We start from the raw sequence: 23615 nt of genomic DNA, 5'->3' as shown, positions 1-23615 counted from the left end.
CAGTCCTGCCATATATGGTAAGTACTCAATAAACATTTGTTGAATGAATGACTGAATGAGTGGAGAGATAACTCCTGTGTCATTCTATCTTGGGTCTCAGATAAAGTGCCTTCCTCAGAAATGCGGTCTCCAATCTTCCCATCCTAACCAGCCATTTCCATCCTAGTTATTTTTTTTTCTTTTAGAGAGAGAGAGTGAGAGCACAAGCAGGGGATGGGGAGAGAGAGAGAGAGAGAGAGAGAGAGAGAGAGAGAGAGAGAGAGAGAATCTTAAGCAGGCTCTAAGCTCAGCACAGAGACTGGATGCAGGGCTCGATCCTACAACCCTGGGATCATGACCTGAGCCAACATCAAGAGTTGGACACTCAACTGACTAAGCCACCCAGGTGCCCCCCCTAGTTATTATATAACATCACCACATTTTATTTTACTCATAGTACTTGTCACTACCTGAAATTATTATTTATTTACTTGTTTATTGTCTGTCTTCTTGCTCTTCCATTAGATTGCAGGCTCCATGAGACCTGGGACTGTGGTGCATAGTAGGTAGTCACTAAATATTTGTTAAATGAAGGAGAAAAAGCTGTGCTGACAGCTTCTCATGGATTATCTTACCTTCTGACAGTAACCCCCGTTAAATAATACCACCAGACTCCTCTTTTCTCAAATGACACAACAGAGGCTTACAGCACTTACACAACCTAGAAGGTGGTAGAAACCAGATTTGAACATAGGCAGTTTGATTTCAGAACTAATTCTGAGTCAATTTATTAACTGCAAGACTTCTCAGACCTTCTGAGTCTATAATCAATAAGAGAAGGAAAGAAAGCATATGCAACATTGCCCAAACTTATGTGACCACAGAATCCTCTTTTTTTGGTGGAATATTCTTAGAGTTTTATGGATATGTTTTCGAAATGCCATTATAACATTTCTAACCCATTTGATTAGGAAGTTCATAGAGTTTTATTTATGGGTCAATAACATAATTCCACTGTAATCCCATGTAGCCTAATACACCTAAGAGGTGTGGTGGGATGAAAGAATAAAGGTCTTCTCAATGGGGAAGAAAAGAGAGCCCAGGGTTATTGTCAAAAAAAGCAATGGAGGGGCGCCTGGGTGGCGCAGTCGGTTAAGCGTCCGACTTCAGCCAGGTCACGATCTCGCGGTCCGTGAGTTCGAGCCCCGCGTCGGGCTCTGGGCTGATGGCTCAGAGCCTGGAGCCTGTTTCCGATTCTGTGTCTCCCTCTCTCTCTGCCCCTCCCCCGTTCATGCTCTGTCTCTCTCTGTCCCAAAAATAAATAAACGTTGAAAAAAAAAATTTAAAAAAAGCAATGGAAGAGGGAAAGTATCTAAGTGAAAGAGACCCAAAAATAAATAAATAAATAATTAAAGGTAATGCTAGTATGGCACAAAGATCACCTTTCTTTCAGCAAAATCTGACTGTTCAGTATGTCGGCCTGAGTAAGTAAGGCAGCAGAAAATTAAGTTGGCCTTAATTAAGTAGCACAGAGGAGCCTGCAGATTTTCAGTGGATGAGTAGACATTGGTATTGTTTACTCAACATGGTTCTCTCTCTTCCCTTTCTAATAGAACCCCATGTTTGCCCTTGTAAATCACCCTCTTTCATGCCGCCTCGTGCTTATCTCCCTGCTACTGAATGGTGTAGAAATGAAAAGGTCACCTTATACATTTCTGGTCAGCAAGACATTAAGGCAAGTCTGCCTGGGGACTTCTGGGAAAGATTGGCCTGTTCATTGAAGAGCCAAGCATAGGTAGGGATGTTGTATCATGTGATGCCCAGAACTAGACAGGGCTAACATGAACCATGAGATGGCAAAGCAGAAAAAGGGTATATGAGCTCTTTAGCTTTCTTATGTGCTTTATTATTTATTTATTTGTAAGCCAGATGTCTTGAGAGGCTTATTGGAGGGATTAAATTGTAGGTAAGGAAGTAAATCATTCATCACCAGCGAATAGCGTTGTTCACAGCCATGTGTTTTTCTGTTTCAGAATTTTAGCCACGACTCCCTATTTCAGGTGACTGTCAGTTGACTGTTTCAGGAAGCAGGGGCTGGGCCCCAGTTACGCATGCAGTGTGCACAGGGTGTTGCAACCAGGGTGGATCGCTGCCAGCTCAAGGGTGCTGTTTAAATTGGAAAGAGCAGGACTGGTGTCAGAAGTGAGCGTGAGGGGAGAGGCCATCAGGTCAGTGGTGTCATACTGGAGTAACAGTCCCCAAAGTACTTCGGTTGAGGATTTTAGGGATTCTTCCCTTTCGTTCCTAAACTAAGTTTTCATCTGCCGGGTACCCAGCTATGTGGCTGTCCCTGGGTCTTTTGAAATTCCTACTTGAAACCAGCAGTGTCTGCTGTCCTTCCACTTTAAAACAGGGGGCTGGCTGCCTGAGTTCTTGTCTGAGGTCCTCTGGCTATAGCCGAGAGAAAATGTAGACCAGGTCAGACCCATCTCTTTCTTTCTTCTTTTTTAAAATTTATTTACTTATTATTACTTTTTTTTTTTTTTTTTTTTTTTTTTTAAATTTTTTTTTTCAACGTTTATTTATTTTTGGGACAGAGAGAGACAGAGCATGAACGGGGGAGGGGCAGAGAGAGAGGGAGACACAGAATTGGAAACAGGCTCCAGGCTCTGAGCCATCAGCCCAGAGCCTGACGCGGGGCTCGAACTCACGAACCGCGAGATCGTGACCTGGCTGAAGTCGGACGCTTAACCGACTGCGCCACCCAGGCGCCCCTTATTATTACTTTTTTAATGTTTACTTATTGTTGAGAGAGAGAGACAGAGACAGAGCGCAAGCGGGGGAGGGCAGAGAGAGACAGGGAGACACAGAATCTGAAACAGGCTCCAGGCTCTGAGCTGTCAGCACAGAGCCCGAAGCAGGGCTCAAACTCACAAACCACAAGATCATGACCTGGGCCAAAGTCGGATGCTTAACCAACTGGGCCACCCAGACATCCCAATTTATTTTATTTTAATACCAGTTTAGCCAATGTACAGTGTCATATTAGTTTCAGGTTTTAGGTGTACAATGGAGTGATTCCACTATTTCGTACATCACCCAGTGCTCATCATGACAAATGCACTCCTTAATCCCCATCACCTATTTCACCCATCCCCTCACCCACCTCCCCTCTGGTGACCATCAGTTTGTTCTTTGTGGCTAAGAGTCTCTTTCCTGGTTTGTCCCTCTCCCTCCCTTTCTTTGTCTCTTTTTCTCTTTGCTATTTGTTTTGTTTCTTAAATTCCACATATCTTGGGCTGCTTCCATAATTTGGCTATTGTAAATAACGCTGCAATAAACATAGGGGTGCATATACCCCTTTGAATTAGTGTTTTTGTATTTTGGGGGTAAATACCCAGTAGTGTGATTAATAGATCATAGGGTAGTTCTTAGTTTTTAACTTTTTGTTTTAATTTTTTCTTTTTAATGTTTATTTATTTTTGACAGAGAGAGAGAGACAGAGCATGAGCGGGGGAGGGGCAGAGAGAGAGGAAGACACAGAATCCGAAGCAGGCTCCAGGCTCTGAGCTGTCAGCACAGAGCCCAACGCGGGGCTCGAACTCACAGACCGCGAGATCGTGACCTGAGCCGAAGACGGACGCTCAACCTACTGAGCCACCCAGGCACCCCCTTAGTTTTTAACTTTTTGAGGAAACTCCCTACTGCTTTCCACAGTGGCTGCCCCAGTTTATATTCCCACCAGCAGTGTGAGAGGTTCCTTTTTCTCCACATCCTTGCAAACACTTGTTTCTTGTGTTTTTTTTTTTAAAGTTTATTTTCTTTATTTTGAGAGAGAGAAAGAGAGAGAGGTGGAGAGAGAGAGAGAGAGGAAGAGAGAATCTCAAGGAGGCTCCATGCTATCAATGCAGAGCCAACTCAGGGCTCAGTCTTACAAACCATGAGATCATGACCTGAGCTAAAATCAAGAGTAGGATACTTAACCAACTGAGCCACCAAGGAACCCTTTGTGTTTTTGACTTTAGCCATTCTGACAGGTGTGAAGTGGTGTCTCATTGTACTTTTGATTTGTATTTCCCTGATCATGAGTGATGTTGAGCATCTTTTCATGTATCTACTGGCTATATATTTTTTAAGTTTTATTTAGTTAAGTAATCTCTCCACCCCATGTGGGGCTTAAACTCACCACCCAGAGATCAAGAAACTGCACTGGCTAGGTGCCCCCAACTGGATGTCTTCTTCATAGAAATATCTGTTCATGTCTTCTACCCATTTTTAATTGGATTATTTATTTTTTTGGGTGTTGGTTGGTATAAGTTCTTTATATATTTTGGATACAACCCCTCATCAGATATGTCATTTGCAAATATCTTCTCCCGTTCAGTAGGTTGCCTTTTAGTTTTGTTGGTTGTTTTCTTCTCTGTGCAGAACTTTTTTTTTTTTTTAATTTTGTCCCAATAGTTTATTTTTGCTTTTATTTCCCTTGCCTTTGGAAACATATCTAGAAAAAAGTTGCTATGGCCAATGTCAGAGACATTATTACTTCTGCTCTCTTCTAGGATATTTATGATTTCCTGTCTCACATTTAGGTCTTTAATCCATTTTTAATTTATTTTTGTGTATGGTATAAAAAAGTGATCCGGTTTTATTCTTTTGCATGTAGTTGACCAGTTTTTCCAACACCAGGTGTTGAAGAGACTTTTTCCTGTTGGATATTCTTTCCTGCTTTGTTGAAGATTAACTGACCATACAATTGTGGGCTTATTTCTGGGTTTCCTATTCTGTTCCATTTTTCTATGTGTCTATTTTTGTGCCAGTGCTACCCTGTTTTGATTACTACAGCTTTATAATATAACTTGAAATCTGGAATTATGGTATCTCCAGCTTTGCTTTTCTTTTGCAAGATTTCTTTTTCAAATGGCTTTGGCTATTTGGGGTCTTTTGTGGTTCTGTATAAATTACAGGATTTTTTTATTCTAGTTACGTGAAAAATGCTGTTGGTATTTTGTGGGGTTTTTTTTTTTTTGTTATTTTTAAAGCAATTTTAGTTATTTATTTTATTTTGAGAGAGGGAGAGCAGAAGAGGGGCAGAGGAAGAGAGAGAGAGAGAGAGGGAGAGGGACTTCCAAGCAGGCTCCATGCACAACGTGGAGCCTGATGCAGGGACTGATCTCAGGACCATGAGATCATGACCTGAACTGAAATCAAGAGTCAGACACTTAACCAGCTGAGCCACCCAGGTACCCTTGCTATTGGTTTTTTGATAGTGATTGCATTAAATGTGTAGATTTCTTTGGGTAGTATAGACCTTTTAACAATATTTTTCTTCCAATCAATGTGCATGGAATGTTTTTCCATTTCTTTGTGTCATCTTCAATTTCTTTCATAAGTGTTCTATAGTTTTCAGAGTATAGGTCTTTTATCTCTTTGGTTAGGCTTATTCCTAGGCATCTTATTATTTTCGGTGCGGTTGTAAATGGGATTGTTGTCTTAATTTCTCCTTCTGCTGCTTCCTTATTAATGTATAGAAACGCAACAGCCCTATCAAAATAACACCAGCATTCTTCACAGAACTAGAACAAATAATCCTAAAATTTATATGGAACCAGAAAAGACCCCGAATAGCCAAAGCAATCTTGAAAAAGAAAACCAAAGCTGGAGGCATCACAATCCCGGACTTCAAGCTATACTACAAGGCTGTAATCATCAAGACAGTATGGTACTGGCACAAGAACAGACACTCAGATCAATGGAACAGAATAGAGAACCCAGAAATGGACCCACAAACCTATGGCCAACTAATCTTTGACAAAGCAGGAAAGAATATCCAATGGAATAAAGACAGTCTCTTCAGCAAGTGGTGCTGGGAAAACTGGACAGCGACATGCAGAAGAATGAACCTGGACCACTTTCTTACACCATACACAAAAATAAACTCAAAATGGATGAAAGATCTCGATGTAAGACAGGAAGCCATCAAAATCCTTGAGGAAAAAACAGGCAAAAACCTCTTTGCTCTGGGCTGCAGCAACTTCTCTGGAGGCAAAGGAAACAAAAGCAAAAATGAACTATTGGGACCTCATCAAAATAAAAAGCTTCTGCACAGCAAAGGAAACAATCAGCAAAACTAAAACGCAACCAAAAGAATGGGAGAAGATATTTGCAAATGACATATCAGATAAAGGGTTAGTATCCAAAATCTATAAAGAACTTACCAAACTCAACACCCAAAAAACAAATAATCCAGTGAAGAAATGGGCAAAAGACACAAATAGACACTTCTCCAAAGAAGACATCCAGATGGCCGACCGACACATGCAAAAATGCTCAACTTCACTCATCATCAGGGAAATACAAATCAAAACCACAATGAGATACCACCTTACACCTGTCAGAATGGCTAACATTAACAACTCAGGCAACAACAGATGTTGGCGAGGATGTGGAGAAAGAGGATCTCTTTTGCACTGCTGGTGGGAATGCAAACTGGTGCAGCCACTCTGGAAACCAGTATGGAGGTTCCTCAAAAAGTTAAAAATAGAGCTACCCTATGACCCAGAAATTTTACTACTAGGTATTTATCCATGGGTTACAGTTGTGCTGTTTTGAAGGGACACATGCACCCCCATGTTTATAGCAGCACTATCAACAATAGCCAAAGTATGGAAAGAGCCCAAATGTCCATTGATGGATGAGTGAATAAATAAGATGAGGTATATATATATACAATGGAGTATTACTTGACAATCAAAAAGAATGAAATCTTGCCATTGGCAACTACATGGATGGAACTGGAGGGCATTATGCTAAGTAAAATTAGTCGGAGAAAGACAAATATCATATGACTTCACTTATATGAGGATTTTAAGAGACAAACAGATGAACATAAAGGAAGGGAAACAAAAATATTCTAAAAACAGGGAGGGGGACAAAATGGAAGAGACTCATAAATATGGAGAACAAACTGAGGGTTACTGGAGGGGTTGTGGGAGGGGGGATGGGCTAAATGGGTAAGGGGCACTAAGGAATCTATTCCTGAAATCATTGTTGCACTATATGCTGACTAATTTGGATTAAATTATTTAAAAAAATTTTTTTTAAGTATAAAAGGATAAAAAGGTTTAAAAAGATAAACATTTTTAAAAAAGAAATGCGGGGCGCCTGGGTGGCGCAGTCGGTTAAGCGTCCGACTTCAGCCAGGTCACGATCTCGCGGTCCAGGAGTTCGAGCCCCGTGTCAGGCTCTGGGCTGATGGCTCAGAGCCTGGAGCCTGTTTCCGATTCTGTGTCTCCCTCTCTCTCTGCCCCTCCCCCGTTCATGCTCTGTCTCTCTCTGTCCCAAAAATAAATAAACATTGAAAAAAAAAATTAAAAAAAAAAAAGAAATGCAACAGATTTCTGCACATTGATTTTGTATCCTGCAATTTTACTGAATTCATTTACCAGTTCTAGTAGTTTTTTAGTGGAGTCTTTAGGGGTTTCTACACAGAGTATCATGTCATCTGCAAATAATGAAAATTTTACTTCTTCCTTGCCGATTTGAATGCCTTTCATTTCTTTTTGTTGTCTGATTGCTGTGGTGAAGACTTCCAGCACTATGTTAAATAAAAAGTGGTGAGAATAGATGTCTTTGTCTTGTTCCTGACTTTAGGGAGAAAGCTCTCAGTTTTTTTCCCATTCAGTATGACGTTCACTGTGGGTTTTTCATATATGGCCTTTATTATGTTGAGGTATGTTCCCTCTAAACCTACTTTGTTGAAGGCTTTTATCATGAATGGATGTTTTGCTTTGTCAAATGCTTTATCTGCATCTACTAAAATGATCATATGATTTTTTTTATCCTTTTCCTCTTTTTTTTTTTAAGTTTTTGTTTTTTTTTAATGTTTATTTATTTTTGGGACAGAGAGAGACAAAGCATGAATGGGGGAGGGGCAGAGAGAGAGGGAGACACAGAATGGGAAGCAGGCTCCAGGCTCTGAGCCATCAGCCCAGAGTCCGACGCAGGACTCGAACTGACAGACTGCGAGACCGTGACCTGAGCTGAAGTCGGACGCCCAACCAACTGAGCCACCCAGGCGCCCCTATCCTTTTCCTCTTTTTTAAAAAAAGTCTATTTATTCATTTTGAGAAAGATAGAGTGTGGAGGGGGAGGGGCAGAGAGAGAGGGAAAGAGAGAATCCCAAGCAGGCTCTGTGTGCTCAGAGCCTGACGAGGGGGCTTAATCTCATGAACTATGAGATCATGACCTGAGCCAAAATCAAGAGCCAGATGCTTAACTGACTGAACCACCCAGGTGCCCCTATCCTTTCTCTTATTGATGCAATGTATCACATTGATTAATTTATGAATACTGAACCACCCTTGCATGCAGGAAGTAAATCCCGCTTGATCATGGTGAGTGATTTGTTTAATCTACTCTTGGATTCTGTTTGCCAGTATTTTGTTGAGGATTTTTGCATCTATGTTTATCAAAAATACTAACCTGTAGTTCTCTTTTTTGGTGGTGTCTTTTTGGGTTTTGGTATCAGGGTAATATTGACCTCATAGAATGAATTTGGAAGTTTTCCTTCCTCTTCTATTTTTTGGAATAGTTTGAGAAGAATAGGTATTAACTGTTCTCTAAATGCTTGGTAGAATTTGCCTGTGAAGCCGTCTGGTCCTGGAGTTTTGTTTGTTGGGAGTTTTTTGATTACTGATTCAGTCTCCTTTCTGGAAGACTCATCTTGAGTTGTTGGTAACTCTAGGGGCATGGCAACTCCATAAAAATAGAGTAGGGGATTCTCCCTGGCCAGATAATCCTGTCTACATAAGATAAGATAGCCATGGGCTCCAGACTCTGTTTTCAACAGATTTTCAGATGTTTTAAGAAATGAAAGTAAGTAGGGGCACTTGGGTGGCTCAGTTGGTTAAGCGTCCGACTTCAGCTCAGGTCACGATCTCACAGTTCATGAGTTTGAGCCCCACATCGGGCTCTGTGCTGACAGCTCAGAGCCTGGAGCCTTCTTTGGATTCTGTGTCTCCCTCTCTCTCTGTCCCTCCCCTGCTCGTACTCTGCCTCTCTCTCTCAAAAGTAAATAAAACATTTTTTAAAAATTTTTTCAAAAAAAGTGAAAGTGAGCACTTCTACCCCTCATCCCATGAATTTGCTCAGGTAGCTTGTCCAAGGCAACACTTTTAGTTTGTGGGAGAATGAAGATTAAAATCCAAGTTCTAACTCCCAACATCTGTGCACATAACCATGACTAAGTGAGACCTTTCAAAGTGTATGCCCAGTAACTTCACACATGAGAAAATCCTGTGAAGAGCTTGTAGTCAGAAAAAAATAATGAGACTGACCCCCACTCTGACCTGCCACCAGTCCCCACCTTTCACTTCCACCTAAAATTTGGCAAAGCCTTTCACTCTCAGTATAGAGCACTGGTTCCTCACCGTATATGCACGGTTTCATGCTTCACACCAAGCATAGCACAAATAGGTATATGGGTCCTATCTCAAGCTCAGGAATCTCTCAGATTCCTCCCATTAGTGGAAGGGGATCCAGCAGGATGGAGAAACCCATGAATCACTAAACTTTGGTTGAAGAGGCAATCTCCATTACTATAATGGAGATGGTTTTCCAGAACTGAGCACTTGGGTAAAGCTGCCGGGGGCAGTGAAAAGGCTGGGCTATCATCAAGCTATTGGAAGTAGCAAGGAAAGTTATCCTATCATCATCACCTCTCTGGGACATTTGTTTAAGAGCTAAGAGTGGACTGTGTTTTGTATTCTCTTCCTTGGCTTGATGTGTTCATTCATTAGCAGAGAGCTCTGTGCCAGGCTTTCCAGCTCCTTTTAGACCTTCAAAGGAATGAAAGAATGATAGTTACAGAAACTTGTTTATATATATAATAATAACATATAAAATAATAATTATCATATAAGTTTATAATCTCAAAAATGCTTATAATTTGACCCTTTTTTTTGTAAGAAAGAATGGAAATCATGCTGATAGTCCTGGAGAAGCCATATTTGGACAGGTACTAAAAAAGACTCTTGGTGATACAGTGGATGAAGTGGTAATGAAATTTAAATAAATGAACTTGGATAGGCACGACAAGAGCTGTGGCAATTGAGCTAAAGTACAGAGAAAAAGAGAAAGATAGAACCCAGCTTGCACTGAGTGCCAGTTGCCTTTACGCTGAAAGCAGAGACAAAGATAGTGAGTGTTTCTTGTGGATTAGATGTGGGCTCAGCAGAAGACAGCCAACCTGGAGCCATTTCAAATTTCACTCAAGAGTCCTACTCAAAAAGATGAAGTGACCCCAACAAAGGGCTGGTTCACCTGATTCCCACTGCTGTGGGAGGAAATAGAAGTGACCAGTGGGAGGTAAATGTTTCACCCACAGTACAGGCAGTTCAATGTGGGAGCCTCCAAAGTACCCATGAAACCACCCACAAGAAGAATAGTCAGCTTTGAACATCCACCAGAAAAAGACAGCTTTAAACATTTGCCACAGCCAGAGGAAACCAATGCCAAAGTACCTTGGTGCCAGTCAGGTAAGACATTTCCTACCCTTCAGTTCTTATTCCTCTCTCTGTTTTAATATTGGAGGATCCAGAGGCAGCCTGGGGGCAAGTGGGGACGGAGGAGGGGAAGCATCAAGTAGGGGAACAGAGATGAGGCTAAGACCTCTCTTTCACTGCAAGCACTTTGTCAAGGGGAGAAACTTTAACTTTAAATGGAATTTGAACTTCAAACTATTACATTTAAATTACGGAACATTTTGATTAACAAAATAGGACTATTCAGATGACTAGATATAATGGGAGACTTTTTTTTTTTTAAGGTTTTATTTTTTTAAGTAACCTCTACACACAACATGGGGCTCGAACTTACAACCCCGAGATCAAGAGTCGCATGCTCTACCGATTGAGCCAGCCAGGTGCCCCCACGGAAGACTTTTATTATCTAGGAGAGTCCTGGTCTCGCCTTCTCTCAAGAGAAGGACTAGCTCCTCAGGATGGGCAGTGTGAAGAGAAGGGAAACTTGTTTTTGACTGTGTTGATTCAAAGTACCTGCCACAGTGTTTTGCCATACTTATTTTTCTGTTATATGAAACTGAAAATGTTCTAATACCATAGTGAATATTTCATGCATAAATTAAATACCAAATATACACAAAAATGAATTTTCTAAAGTAATGTCTTACTTCAAATTTTGTTTCTCTCCGCTTATTGGAAAGGACATTTAATAGTCAGAAGAGGGGCGCCTGGGTGGCTTGGTCGGTTAAGCATCCGACTTCGGCTCAGGTCATGATCTCACGGTCCGTGGGTTCGAGCCCCGCGTCGGGCTCTGTGCTGACAGCTCAGAGCCTGGAGCCTGTTTCAGATTCTGTGTCTCCCTCTCTCTTTGCCCCTCCCCTGTTCATGCTCTGTCTCTCTCTGTCTCAAAAATAAATAAACGTTAAAAAAAATTAATAAAAAAATAATCAGAAGAAATGTATTTTAGTGCTAGAAAGGGCTTGCAAAGGGTGCTCTTTTCGGGGGATTTTGCAGGGAATCAAACATGACATAGTATGCTGACTTTCTCAAGAGAAAGTTAAGCATCAGCCTCTTTCCTCCCCCTCATAGAGGAATCAAGCCACAAGCTGTATGTATCAGTGTTCACAAAGCTATGGAACTAAAGCTTCTTTTTGCCTTTGGATTCCTGGGGCATTTCTTGATGCTGTTTTCCAATTCATAATTTTATGGATCTATTTTTTCTGTTGCTACATCTATGCATTTTGAGCATATTTGTTTCTTGCACTTGTAACTAAATAGTCGACCAGCCTAAGTCCAATAGAAATGTAACTGAGGCCACATATTTGCTGCTTTTAGCATCCCTAATAATTTCCATCTTTCATTACTCAGCCATAAGTATTAGCATTTTTATTTTTCTGCCTTCCACTCACTTTTGTAAACTAGGTTCAAACAAAATATTCAAATCATTGCATACACCAACAATGCTTTACAGATAATAATACAGCCCAGACAAAATAGGATCAATTGCTAAAGATACCATCATGAAAACTTTACTAATCAGCAAATGTTTGAGAATCCCAATTTATGCATATAAAAAGTGGGTTATACGATGTCCAAAGACAGTGTCAGGGTCTCATTCATCTGAGGGTCACTAGTATCTAGAAACATGATGCTCAATAGATGTTTGCTCAGGGAATGAATTCCCTTCCTAGAAGGTGTGGAGTAGATTTGCAAGTTTGATAAATTTTACCTGATTTTTGCGATGTGTACTTAATCATGTTAATTCTACTTCTTTGACTATTATGTTCAGGCCATTTCAAATATCTAGATTCAAGCCTTTCCAGGTCCCCAACACAAAGATGGAAATATTGGGACAAACACAATTTTGGGCCACTCCTTGTCATGTCCTAGAGGTACACATGAGAGACTAAGATAGTTAGAAGTTGTTTTCCTTTAAATCACCTCTTTTGAAGTGTTTGTCAAGACATTTGGTGACAGATTTCAAATGTGACCATTTAAAAGTTTAAAAGAGGGGCGCCTGGGTGGCGCAGTCAGTTAAGCGTCGACTTCAGCCAGGTCACGATCTCGCGGTCCGTGAGTTCGAGCCCCGCGTCGGGCTCTGGGCTGATGGCTCAGAGCCTGGAGCCTGTTTCCGATTCTGTATCTCCCTCTCTCTCTGCCCCTCCCCCGTTCATGCTCTGTCTCTCTGTCCCAAAAATAAATAAACGTTGAAAAAAAAAATTAAAAAAAAAAAAAAGTTTAAAAGAAATCCAAGATAAATAAATGCAAGACTACAGAACCAAACTTTATGAACACTACTAACGTATTCACCAGCTGGATGTTTCTAATTTGTGCGTGTCAAAAGCTTTCCTTATGAAAATAGAATTGTAATAAGAAATGACTAAATTAAAAAGCATGGAAGCACTCAGTTTCTTCTTGAATTCTAATTCCACCACTTTTTGGGACACCCGCGTGGTTCAGTCCGTTGGGCATCCGACTTCAGCTCAGGTCATGATCTCACAGTCCGTGAGTTCGAGCCCTGTGTCAGGCTCTGTGCTGACAGCTCAGAGCCTGAAGCCTGCTTCAGATTCTGTGTCTCCCTCTCTCTCTGCCCCTCCCCTGCTCATGCTCTGTCTCTCTCTTTCTCAAAAATAAATAAAAACATTAAAAAGAAAAAAAAATTAATTCCACCACTTGTTAACTGTATGATCTTGGGAGAGTTGTTTGGCTTACCATATTTCAGTTTCTTCTTAGGTAAAAAGAGAATAATAGAACTTTTCCCCCCATGAGAGTTTAGGACTAATTGTGAGACAGAAAAGGAGAAAATAGATGGTGATCAAAGTATCACCTGCTCAACTGATAAAGATTCAAATTGAAGATGTGGCCTAGATGTATGGTACCAATAGGCATCCTGATGTAGAACCACGGTCATACACTGAGTAGCACTAAAACTGCTCTTCTCTCCAGGCAAGAGCCTGCCTCTGTAAAATGTATGGAGTGGAGAAGCAGGATAGAATGAATGCTCTTTGTGGATCCTGGGTTAAAATGAGGTAAGCAGGAGCTGAGATAAGCATTTTAAAATTCTTCTTTCTAAATTTTTTTTTTTAATTTTTTTTTTCAACGTTTATTTATTTTTGGGACAGAGAGAGACAGAGCATGAATGGGGGAGGGGCAGAGAGAGAGGGAGACACAGAATCGGAAATAGGCTCCAGGCTCTGAGCCATCAGCCCAGAGCCTGATGCGGGGCTCGAACTCCCGGACCGCGAGATCGTGACCTGGCTGAAGTCGGACGCTTAACCGACTGCGCCACCCAGGCGCCCCTCTTCTTTCTAAATTTTTAAAAAATATTTATTTATTTTTGAGAGAGAGAGAGAGACAGAACATGAGTGGGGGAGGACCAGAGAGAGAGGGAGACACAGAATCCAAACCAGGCTCCAGGCTCTGAGCTGTCAGCACAGAGCCCAACACGGGGCTCGAACCCATGAACCGTGAGATCATGATCTGAGCCGAAGTCGGACACTTAACCGACTGAGCCACCCAGGCACCCGTTAAAATTCTTTTTTCTAACTCATCAAGATGAGAAGTCACTCCTCTTTCCCTGTGGGAGTATTGAGAGGGGTTGTCAGAGAGTTGACAGGTGTATTACATTAGTGAAGCTCCTTCTATAAACATTGGCATGGGGGAAATTTCCTAGACTTTTGTTCTCTTAATCCATAGGGCTAGACCAGTTAGCCTGTATTCAACCAGGCTATGTCTATCTCCTCATGGGGAAGAGATCAGCAGACTATCAGGATCGTCATATTCTCACTTTCATAAGGCTGTTCCTCCAACACTAATCATGCTCCTGATATAGTGCAGGTGAATAATGTTGCTTCTGCGTTCAGAATGCTCTGAAATAGGCCAGATGAGTACACTAACTAAATTAACTCAGAGGCAACATTGTACCCAAGGCTGAAAATAAATTTCCTATTTTATTTCCCAGCCTAAATTATGTCTAGCCAAGTTGTCCAATTACGGTTGACCCTTGAACAATGCAGAGGTTCAGGATGCTGACCCCCCAACACACAATCAAAAATCCATGTATAACTTTCGACTCTTGAGAAACCCAGCTACTAATAGGCTACTGTTGACCTTGCAGATAACATAAACAGTCGGTTAACAGATTTGTATATTATCTGTATTACTTACTGTATTCTTACAATAAAGTAAGGTAGAGAAAAGAAAAGGTTAGGAAAATCATAAGGAAAAGAAAATACATTCACAGCACTGTTCTGTATTTATCAAAAAAATATGACTTTAAGTGGACTCTCACAGTTCAAACCTGTGTTGTTCAATGGTCAACTGCACACATTGGATTACATTGGTCCACTAAGAAGCAGAGTCCAAGAAAGGACCAAACATGTAAGAGATTTACTGGGAGAGGGGGTAGAAGGTGAGAAAAGCTCTCAAACCACAGTGCTGGTCTGACCCCTGTGCAAGAAGAGAAGGAAAGGATTTTTTCCTACACCTGGATAGGAAGACTCTTAGACTATAGTGTAGTTCCTAGAAAAGTTAAACCTGGTTTATGGGGAATCCTTGAGCCAAAGTTTCTTGTTGGGGGAGTTCTACCTCACTGAAATGGCTACGCCTCACTGAAACGGGCCTGCTTTGTTACCCAAACCATCCTCAGTCATTGGCTAGGACCAGTGAGCAGACAGGCCTTCGTATGAACATGATGATGGATCAAAAGCCATTATGCTCCTGCAGCAGGGGATCTGAGTAGTGTGGGTTTTACTTAATGTGCTGGTCCTTCCCTTCCTAATGCACATAAAATCTCTTCATTTCACTTTTCCCACTGAGTCTCATGTTTCCAGCATGCCATGCTGAAGAGTGGGACTTTGTCTACTTACATGGCCTCCATGAAGTCTGATGAACAGCATTTGAATCCTGAGCCACAGGGATTACTGCTTTTACTTCTTGCCACAGCTAAGACACCTACCTCCTGTGGATGACTCCCCTCTGCCACCCAAAGTTATTTCAACAGGATAATCCCTTTCAGTAGAGACCTGAATTAATGCTGCTTTTGAAAACTGTGCCCCTGTGGGCCTGGTGAGGTTCTATTCCATGTGCTACATACTACTTAAGACCTTGTCTTTCACTTTGAACGTCACAAGCTTTGAGTAGCATTTCTTTCAGCTACATCTTTTTCTACAGCAAGAAATTAGGCCTCTGGTGTTATATTTCCTTGCCCTGTTCCACTGCTATTTTTCATCAAAAGTCATCTGAGTTTATAACATTTCAACTTGTTTTTTTAGCTTGATCCCCTTCTTTTTCTACTTATAGGAAAGCTAGTACCATTTGCTAGATTTGAATAGTCTTCCTTCTTTTGCTTTGTTACACAAACATTTTTTTTTGTCTCTCATTTTGTTTCCTGGCCCAGACATGCATTTTTCTTACACATACCCCTAGGTTTTTGCTTTGTGGGGTCTTCCTTCTTCTTCTTCTTCTTCTTTTTTTTTTTTAATTTTTTTAAATGGCTATTTATTTTTGAGAGAGAGAGAGGGAGAGACACTGAGCATGAGTGGGGGAGGGGCAGAGAAAGAGAGGGAGACACAGAATCCGAAGCAGGCTTCAGGCTCCAAGCTGTCAGCAAAGAGCTGGACGCAGGGCTCAAACTCACGAACCAGGAGATCACGACCTAGGCCGAAGTTGGATGCTTAACTGACTGAGTCACCCAGGCGCCCCTTTTTGGGGTCTTTCATAGAGAGATATATGAAATCTATACATTTTGTATTTCCCAAAGGCAAAGAAATTCTCTTTTCCAAGCTGCATACTATTCCCAGGAGATAGTCTCTTAATAAGTCAATATCCAATCCAGGCCTGGACTTGACTTACCATGGTCTTTTCTCAGCCATACAGAGGAAGGACCTTTACCACTCTGCTCCTGGCTCTTTCCAGAGCAGACAAGAACACGTGCTTTTTGCAGGCTGAACTATCTGAAAGAGAATGGTGAAGGGGAAGTGAACACTGGTTATATTTGATCTTTGTCATGTGCCCTCATCCCAAACTCATCAAAGTTGCTTCTCCTCTCCTGGGAAGTAGTAAGTGCATAGACCAGGAAGATTACAGTAGTTCTTCCTCATCCATGGTTTTGCTGTCTGTGGTTTCAGTTACCTGAGACCAACTGCAATCTGGAAGCAGATGACCCTCCTTCTGACGTCTTGTCAGAAGGTCAGTGGTCATTGCACTTATGTCATTCACCTCAGTTCATCTTATCACGGAGGCATTTTAGCATCAGACATCACCACAAGAAGAAGGGGGAATACAGGAGAATAAGAGATTTTGAGAGAGAGAACACATTCATATAACTTTTATTATAGTATATTGCTATAATTGTTCTAGTTCACTGTGCCTAATTAATAAGTTAAACTTTTTCATGGATATGTATGTACAGGAAAAAACACAGTTACATATAAGGCTCAGTACTTTCCACAGTTTCAGGTATCTGCTGGGGGTCTTGGAACATATCCTCTGCAGATCGCGGGGACTACCATACGCTCATGGAAAGAAATGTAGTCCGCATGGAAGGAAATATCAGGAGTGGGGTGTAAGTGTTTCCCCATAAAGTTATGTGAAATACTTAGCACAGTGACTGAAAAGAGATTAGTACTCAAATGTTGGCTATTATAAATCGAAAAGGAGTTGAAAAACTAAGATGGAAATTATTTCCAGTTTGTTATTTACAGGAGTAGGGCAATCAAGCAAATTCTATAATGTTGGATTTTTTTTTTCTCAGATTTTTTTTAAGGGTAAAAGTCTATATTTGGAAGTGTCCTTTTAATGATCGTCTATGAATACAACCTACTTCAGACATGGAAACAGCCTCCAGACAAACAAACATGATGAGGTCAGTGGTGAATTTCTTTTCCTTGGATCTCAAGACCATAGAATTGGATTAATACTAATCTTTGGTTATGATACACTCTCCTCATTGGTTCTTCCCTCTCTCCCTCCTTCCCTTTCCTTCCTCCCACCCTCTTCTCTCCCTCCCTGCCCTTCCTCCCTGCCTTGTTGCCCCTTCTTCTTACTAACTTGTGCCCCCTCCTAGGGAATCTTACCACATCAACGCCTCTTTCTGAATGGAATAGGACTTTTGGACTCTTTTGCCCTTCTCCTCCTTTCCCTCCCAGGCAACTGTCTTTATTTTTTGGGCTGGGTTTCAAATTTGAATAAACACTGAAAGTGACAGACTTGTCACATCTGGAGGAAGCTGCTGTTTCTTTTGGTTTTTCACAAAATTCTAAGTGCATCCCTAAAGCTCAAAGAAAGGGTATGATTTTGACTCAAACTTTGCCCTGTTTGCCAACCTCAGGGAGTCTAGGTTGAGTTAGGGAGAATGTAACAAAACCTGACAGTAGACAAGTCTAATGTGGTTTGGAGTTTTATTATGAAACTTCTGCATAGTTCTGCTTTTCACCCAGTTGTGTCATAAGAAAACAGCCAAAACAGTCATCTCAGTTTTTGCTAACCATCTTTTAGAATAACACACACATTCAGTATTTAAATTTTCTGTATTGTAATTAACAAATTAATATAAGATGCTGAAATTGTATTATGTATTGATTCAAACAGACTTGAAGCTATTTTCTTGCTTTCTTTCAGTCATGACTATGTATATACATATATGTACAATATCAAGATCTATATAAAAATATTCACATTAAAAACAAACAAAATATTGGACTTTCAGTTTTTTTAACAAGTAAGAACTTGGTATATTGTCCCATGAGTCCTATTTATTTATTTATTTATTTGTCTATTTACTTAGGAGCAGAGAGAGAATCCAAGCAGGCTGTCAGCATGGAGCCCAATGTTGGACTTGATCCTGTGAACTGTGAGAACACGACCTGAGCCAAAATCAAGAGTTGGATGCCCAGCCAACTGAGCCAGCCTGGCACCCCTGGACTTTATTTTTATTATATACACACTTTTTTAAGATTTTTTAAAATGTTCATTTATTTTTGAGAGAGAGAGAGAGACAGAGTGTGAGTGGGGGAGGCGCAGAGAGAGAGGGAGACACAGAATCCAAAGGAAGCTCCAGGCTCCAAGCTCTCAGAACATAGCCCGACACCGGGCTTGAACTCACGAGCCATGAGATCATGACCTGAGCCGAAGTCGGACGCTCAACTGACTGAGCCACCCAGGTGCCCCTATGTACACAATTTTTATTCATTAAAGGAAACTTGGATAATACAAAAAATTAGAAAGAAGGAGAAATTATATATGGGACAATTTCTTAATTCACTCTACTGGCGACTGATAACTATGTTATGTGCTGAGAAAAATACATCGATGACAAGGACATGGACTGTACCCTTTAGGAGAGAGACATAAATAAAATACATGTATTTTTAAGACAGTGAAAGGTTAAGTTTGTCAAGCATCTGCAGTATTTCAGAATTTTCCTGTTACCTTTAACTCACTCATCTGGAGGTAGGCTCTGTTTACCGAGAGATCACATGATCTCTGGGAGCCTGGGCTGTATCATGACTGAACTTGAGGTCCAGTCTTCTTTAGATTGCATGTATCTGCACTTCATTCTTTAGAGGAGCAGCAGTTGGAAAGAAATCTTTCTCCTTGTTACATGGGATGGGAGGAAGAGTGATAAAAGGTACCCACTGAAGACAAAGAAACTACTTTAAGATGGAGGTAGAAAGGGGACATGGTTACCCAGTATATTAATGACTCATTCCACATTTCACAAGAAGGTCAACCACCAAAGCAGAATGTTTTTTTCTAAAGCTATTTTGAATAAAATTTTGAAAAAGAGAGTTTTAACAAAATAAAGTCTAGTCAAGAGTTTTACAATTTTCAATAGGTATAGTAAGACACCTACTGATCCTGTATAAATGTGCAGTCAAAATCAATTGACTTTTTGTGCTATTAATGGCAGACTTCCATTGATTTCAGATAATTAGAACTGTGTCTAATATTTGTAAGTAATTATGCTGAGAACGATACAAAAGAAGTAAAGCTGTGAGATCCTGTATTTATGATCATTTAACATAGCCAAAAAAAAAAAATGGAAGAAAAGTATTTCGGTTCTTAAGATATTTGAGGCAACTGGGCATAAGGAAGAAACTGGAAGTTGTCTAATTCTGGCTTTCTTCCACTGATGCAGCAAAACCAGGCAGTTTCTAATTCTCCCTTGATCATATTTTTTATATACTTATATATGTATATCAAACTCCTAACAAAATCACCACTACTTTAATCTGTTGTTTTCATTTATCCATCTGTCTACCATCCATTCATCCAGTAAATATTTATTATGTACCTACTACCAGGGATAGCACTTTTTTGGACAGGGTATTACCAAATACCTCAGTTGAAGAATATTCGCATGTCACTGAGATATGAGTTTAAATAATAAAATGAAGCTGCTACGGGAAACTTGGAGTTTATTTACAAAATAAATGAGCTTCAATTTAAGAAGCAAGTAGCACTCATTTTTTTGAAAACTTAGGGTGCTTGGTTGTTTGTTTTTAAAGAACACTCCTGGGGCATCTGGGTGGGTCAGTCGGTTAAGCATCTGACTTCGGCCCAGGTCATGATCTCATGGCTCCTGAGTTCGAGCCCTGCATCAGGCTCTGTGCTGACAGCTGAGAGCCTGGAGCCTGCTTCGGATTCTGTGTCTCCCTCTCTCTCTACCCCTCCCTAGCTCATGCTCACTCTCTCTCTCTGTCAAAAATAAATAAACTTAAAAAAAAACTTAAGAACACTCCTAAACGACCATGCAGTTCTGAGTTACAAGTTTCTTTTACTAATGAACAAATGAAAAACCCTCCTCATGGCAAGGAGCATCAGCAATGGATTATTTGACTCTCATTGTGGTTTATTTCATTATACAATGAGTCACATTTTTTCCTTTGTTAGTTACAGAGGTTGAGCAAAATCTGGTGGGTATATCTGACATAGGCTACAAAATATAAAATTGTTCCTCAAAGTGTATCTCTGGCTTCTAGTCTCTCTCCAGAGTCCTGGCCATCTATTATCCTTTGCCAACCAGACATTTCCCCATTAGTGCTCTACAGGCACTGTGGACTCAGTATATATAAAGCTGAACTCTATGTTGTCCAGTTTTCTTGAATTCTCTCTCATACTTAGTAGTACCACCATCTACCTGGTTTTTCAAACTAGAAACCTAGAGCCTGGGGTGGCTGGGTGGCTCAGTCCGTTAAGCGCCTAACTTCGGCTCAGGTGATGACCTCACAGTTCATGAGTTCAAGCCCCACGATGGACTCTGTGCAGACATCTGGGAGCCTGGATCCCGCTTCAGATTCTGTCTCCCTCTTTCTCTCTCTGCCCCTTCCCTGCTTATGCTCTCTCTCTCTCTCTTTCTCTCTCAAAAATAAAATAAACATTAAAAAAAAATCTAGAGCCTGTCTTTGCTGGCACCCATCATAGTTCTTCGGTCGTCAAGTTCTGTTCATTTTATCTTCAGAATAGGTCTAGAATTTTCACTTCATCATCAGTGCCACTGCTTTAGAGCCACTCACCTTTATCTTGCCTGGACTGTTAGAAAGACGACCAAAGGATCTTTCTGCTTCTGGTCTCTCCATACTCTAGTCTATCCTCTCTACTGCCATTAAAGTTATCTTTTTCTAACTTAAATATGTTCATGACACTCTCTTTGAAAGTGTTCAGTGGATTCTCCTTGACTATAGGAATGAGTTGAATCATCTTAACACAGAATTAAGAACTTTTCTAGTCTGGTCCTAGATTTTCTTTTCAGGCCCATTTCTCCACAAGTATTGCGTACTTCTGCCAAATGGGACCATTTGGCTAAATATTCCATGCATGCTCTTTTTATACCTATGAGCTATTGAATATGCCCTTTGCCCAGAATGTCATTACTCATGTCTCCACTAGGTAAACCCCTACTTACCGTTCAGAAGATAGCTCAAATATTACCTCTTTAAAAGGTCATCTTTGAAATCCCCTGGAAATATCAGTACCTCTACTCTCCGCACTAGGCTATTCTTTGTTTGCCCCTCTAGATTCCCTGTCCACCATTGTTTACCTGCCCTGTGCCGTTGGAGGCTCACCTCTTTGGACAACATAACCTGATTTTCTTGCCCTCTGACTTTTTGGTGAATTTGAATAATGGGAGGCCCTGGAAGAAGTTCAGAGGGCAGAAGAGAGTGAGATTATAGTAATATTTCCCTAATTCCCTTCTTCCTGGGCCTTGGACTGGCAGGGGCTACTAGAAGAGTTCCTGTTGGGTAGATCTTCTTGTAGCTCAAGCTTTCTTTCTGGGTTTTGGTAATAGCTCCGTTCCTTGGCCTCTTCAGGCCTAGGTGTGGGGGCCTTTTCTCAATGCTAATACTTAATTGTCCCTAACTCAGTAAATAAAGTCCTTTATTAAACTTCCTTTATTCACTCCTTTTAGGTATGCCATCTGTTGCCTGTTCTGATTTGTGCACTCCTGTGGTACCATTTAGATAGCTCTATCACTGTTTCTAACACATTGCATTCTAATTATTTTTGCCTATCTGTCCATTTTTCCCATTAAACTCCTTAGAAAAGGTCTGAATTCAGGGAAAGAGTCCGTGTGACTAGGTAGAAAGGAACCTTCATTTCTTATGAGGGCTTTGCAAAGACCAGGGTAGAACATGCAGAGGCCAGAGAAAGGAGGAATCCCCAGAATGTGCAGAAAACCTGGGGGACATGGGAGTTATCTTTGAGAATCAGGTAAGGAACTGCCTGCCTGCCTGAACCCAAGGAGTCAATCTCGTTGAAAAGGGAGATAATAATTAAAAGGAAAATCAGAAAGCAAGGACTAAAAACACTCTGGCCCAACTGATTAGCTGTGTCAAACTCAATACCAACTTGAGCTAAAATCAGAGATCCTTGGTCTGACATTTGGGATTCACTTGTAGAGTCTTCTAGACCTCATCTAGTAAGAAGACCAAAAAGTATAAACAAAAGGGCAATGACTCTAACAACTTTCATAGCTGTTAGAAGTGAGAGTTGGAGAACCCCTATATAGCATTTCTCCTTTCTGCCTAAGTTTTCAACAAATTGAGAAATAAAGATTAGGACAGATAGAGTGAAAAAATAATAATGATAATAGTAATGATAGCTCAAACTTCCAGAGCACTGATTTTGTCATAGGCACTGTTTTAAGTGCTTTGTATGTATGACCTCAGTCTTCAGGCCAAGTCTGTGAGTATGGTGGCTCCAACTCTATGAGGAGGGGCAGAGGGCTCTTAGTCCCATTTTGTAGGTGGAGAAATGGAAGCACAGGGAAGTTGAGTAACTTTGCCCAAAGTCACATGGCTGTATTAAGTGGCTAATCTGGGGTATTAACCAGCTTGGCTCCAGTGTCTAACCACTATGCAATCTTGCCTCTTAAGATAAACGTTTATTTTGGATAAAACTAATGTTGGAGAATGTGATTTGCATCCATGAACAGAAGGATTTCTAATAACGAACGCCTGGTCGCAGACAGTGCCGGTCTTCTGCAGGCTTCCCCGCATGGGGCCTGTCTCTGGAAAACTTAGACATGGAAGAGCAGGCTTCTTTGCAGGCAGGTTGCCTGTGAGGAGAAAGAGAGAGAAAGACAATAAATGGGGGACTTGCCTATGCAAGCCCACTTTTTTTTCATGCTCATCGATCCGGTAAATTCTCCTTTCCTGGGAGAAAAGAGTTGAGGGGTAGAGGAAGGTATGTGGTGTTATATTAGTGGATCCCCCTCCACCAGGAAGGAAACATCAGGAATTGGGAAGAGGTATTTTCCCTCAATGCAATGTCCCTATATTTATTACTTTTTATTACCTTTTTAGTTCTTAATATCCATGCACATTGTACCATAATCATTTACGTGTCTGTCTCTACCACCCACTTCCTTCCTTGCCTATGCACTTTTTTTTTAATGTTTATTTTTGAGAGGGAGAGAGGGAGAGGAGGAGGGGCAGAGAGAGAGGGAGACAGAGAATCCAAAGTGGTCTCTGCACTGTCAGCACAGAGCCCGATGCGGGGCTCGGACCCGTGAGCCATGAGATTGTGACCTGAGCTGAACTCGGAAACTTAACTGAGCTACCCAAGTGCCCCTCACCTATGCACTGCTTAATGGCAGAAATCTTTTCTATTAAT

At 41.0% G+C, this 23615-nt stretch overlaps 1 long non-coding RNA gene across 1 annotated transcript in view; it reads left to right on the top strand.

The window, feature by feature from the left end:
• The window catches only part of LOC147576637 (uncharacterized), a 93749-nt gene extending 73521 nt beyond the window's left edge, over window positions 1–20228 (top strand). Inside the window, exons 3-4 of the long non-coding RNA XR_015240986.1 lie at window positions 17254–17364; window positions 18286–20228. This is a non-coding gene — a long non-coding RNA (uncharacterized LOC147576637). The remainder of the gene's footprint in view (window positions 1–17253; window positions 17365–18285) is intronic.
• The last annotated feature ends 3387 nt before the right edge of the window (window positions 20229–23615 follow it).

This window comes from Puma concolor, chromosome D1, assembly GCF_028749965.1.
Source record: "Puma concolor isolate L17-30 chromosome D1, mPumCon1.1.hap2, whole genome shotgun sequence".
NCBI classification, from domain to species: Eukaryota; Metazoa; Chordata; class Mammalia; order Carnivora; family Felidae; genus Puma; species Puma concolor.
This window is presented reverse-complemented; position numbering and strand designations above follow the sequence as displayed.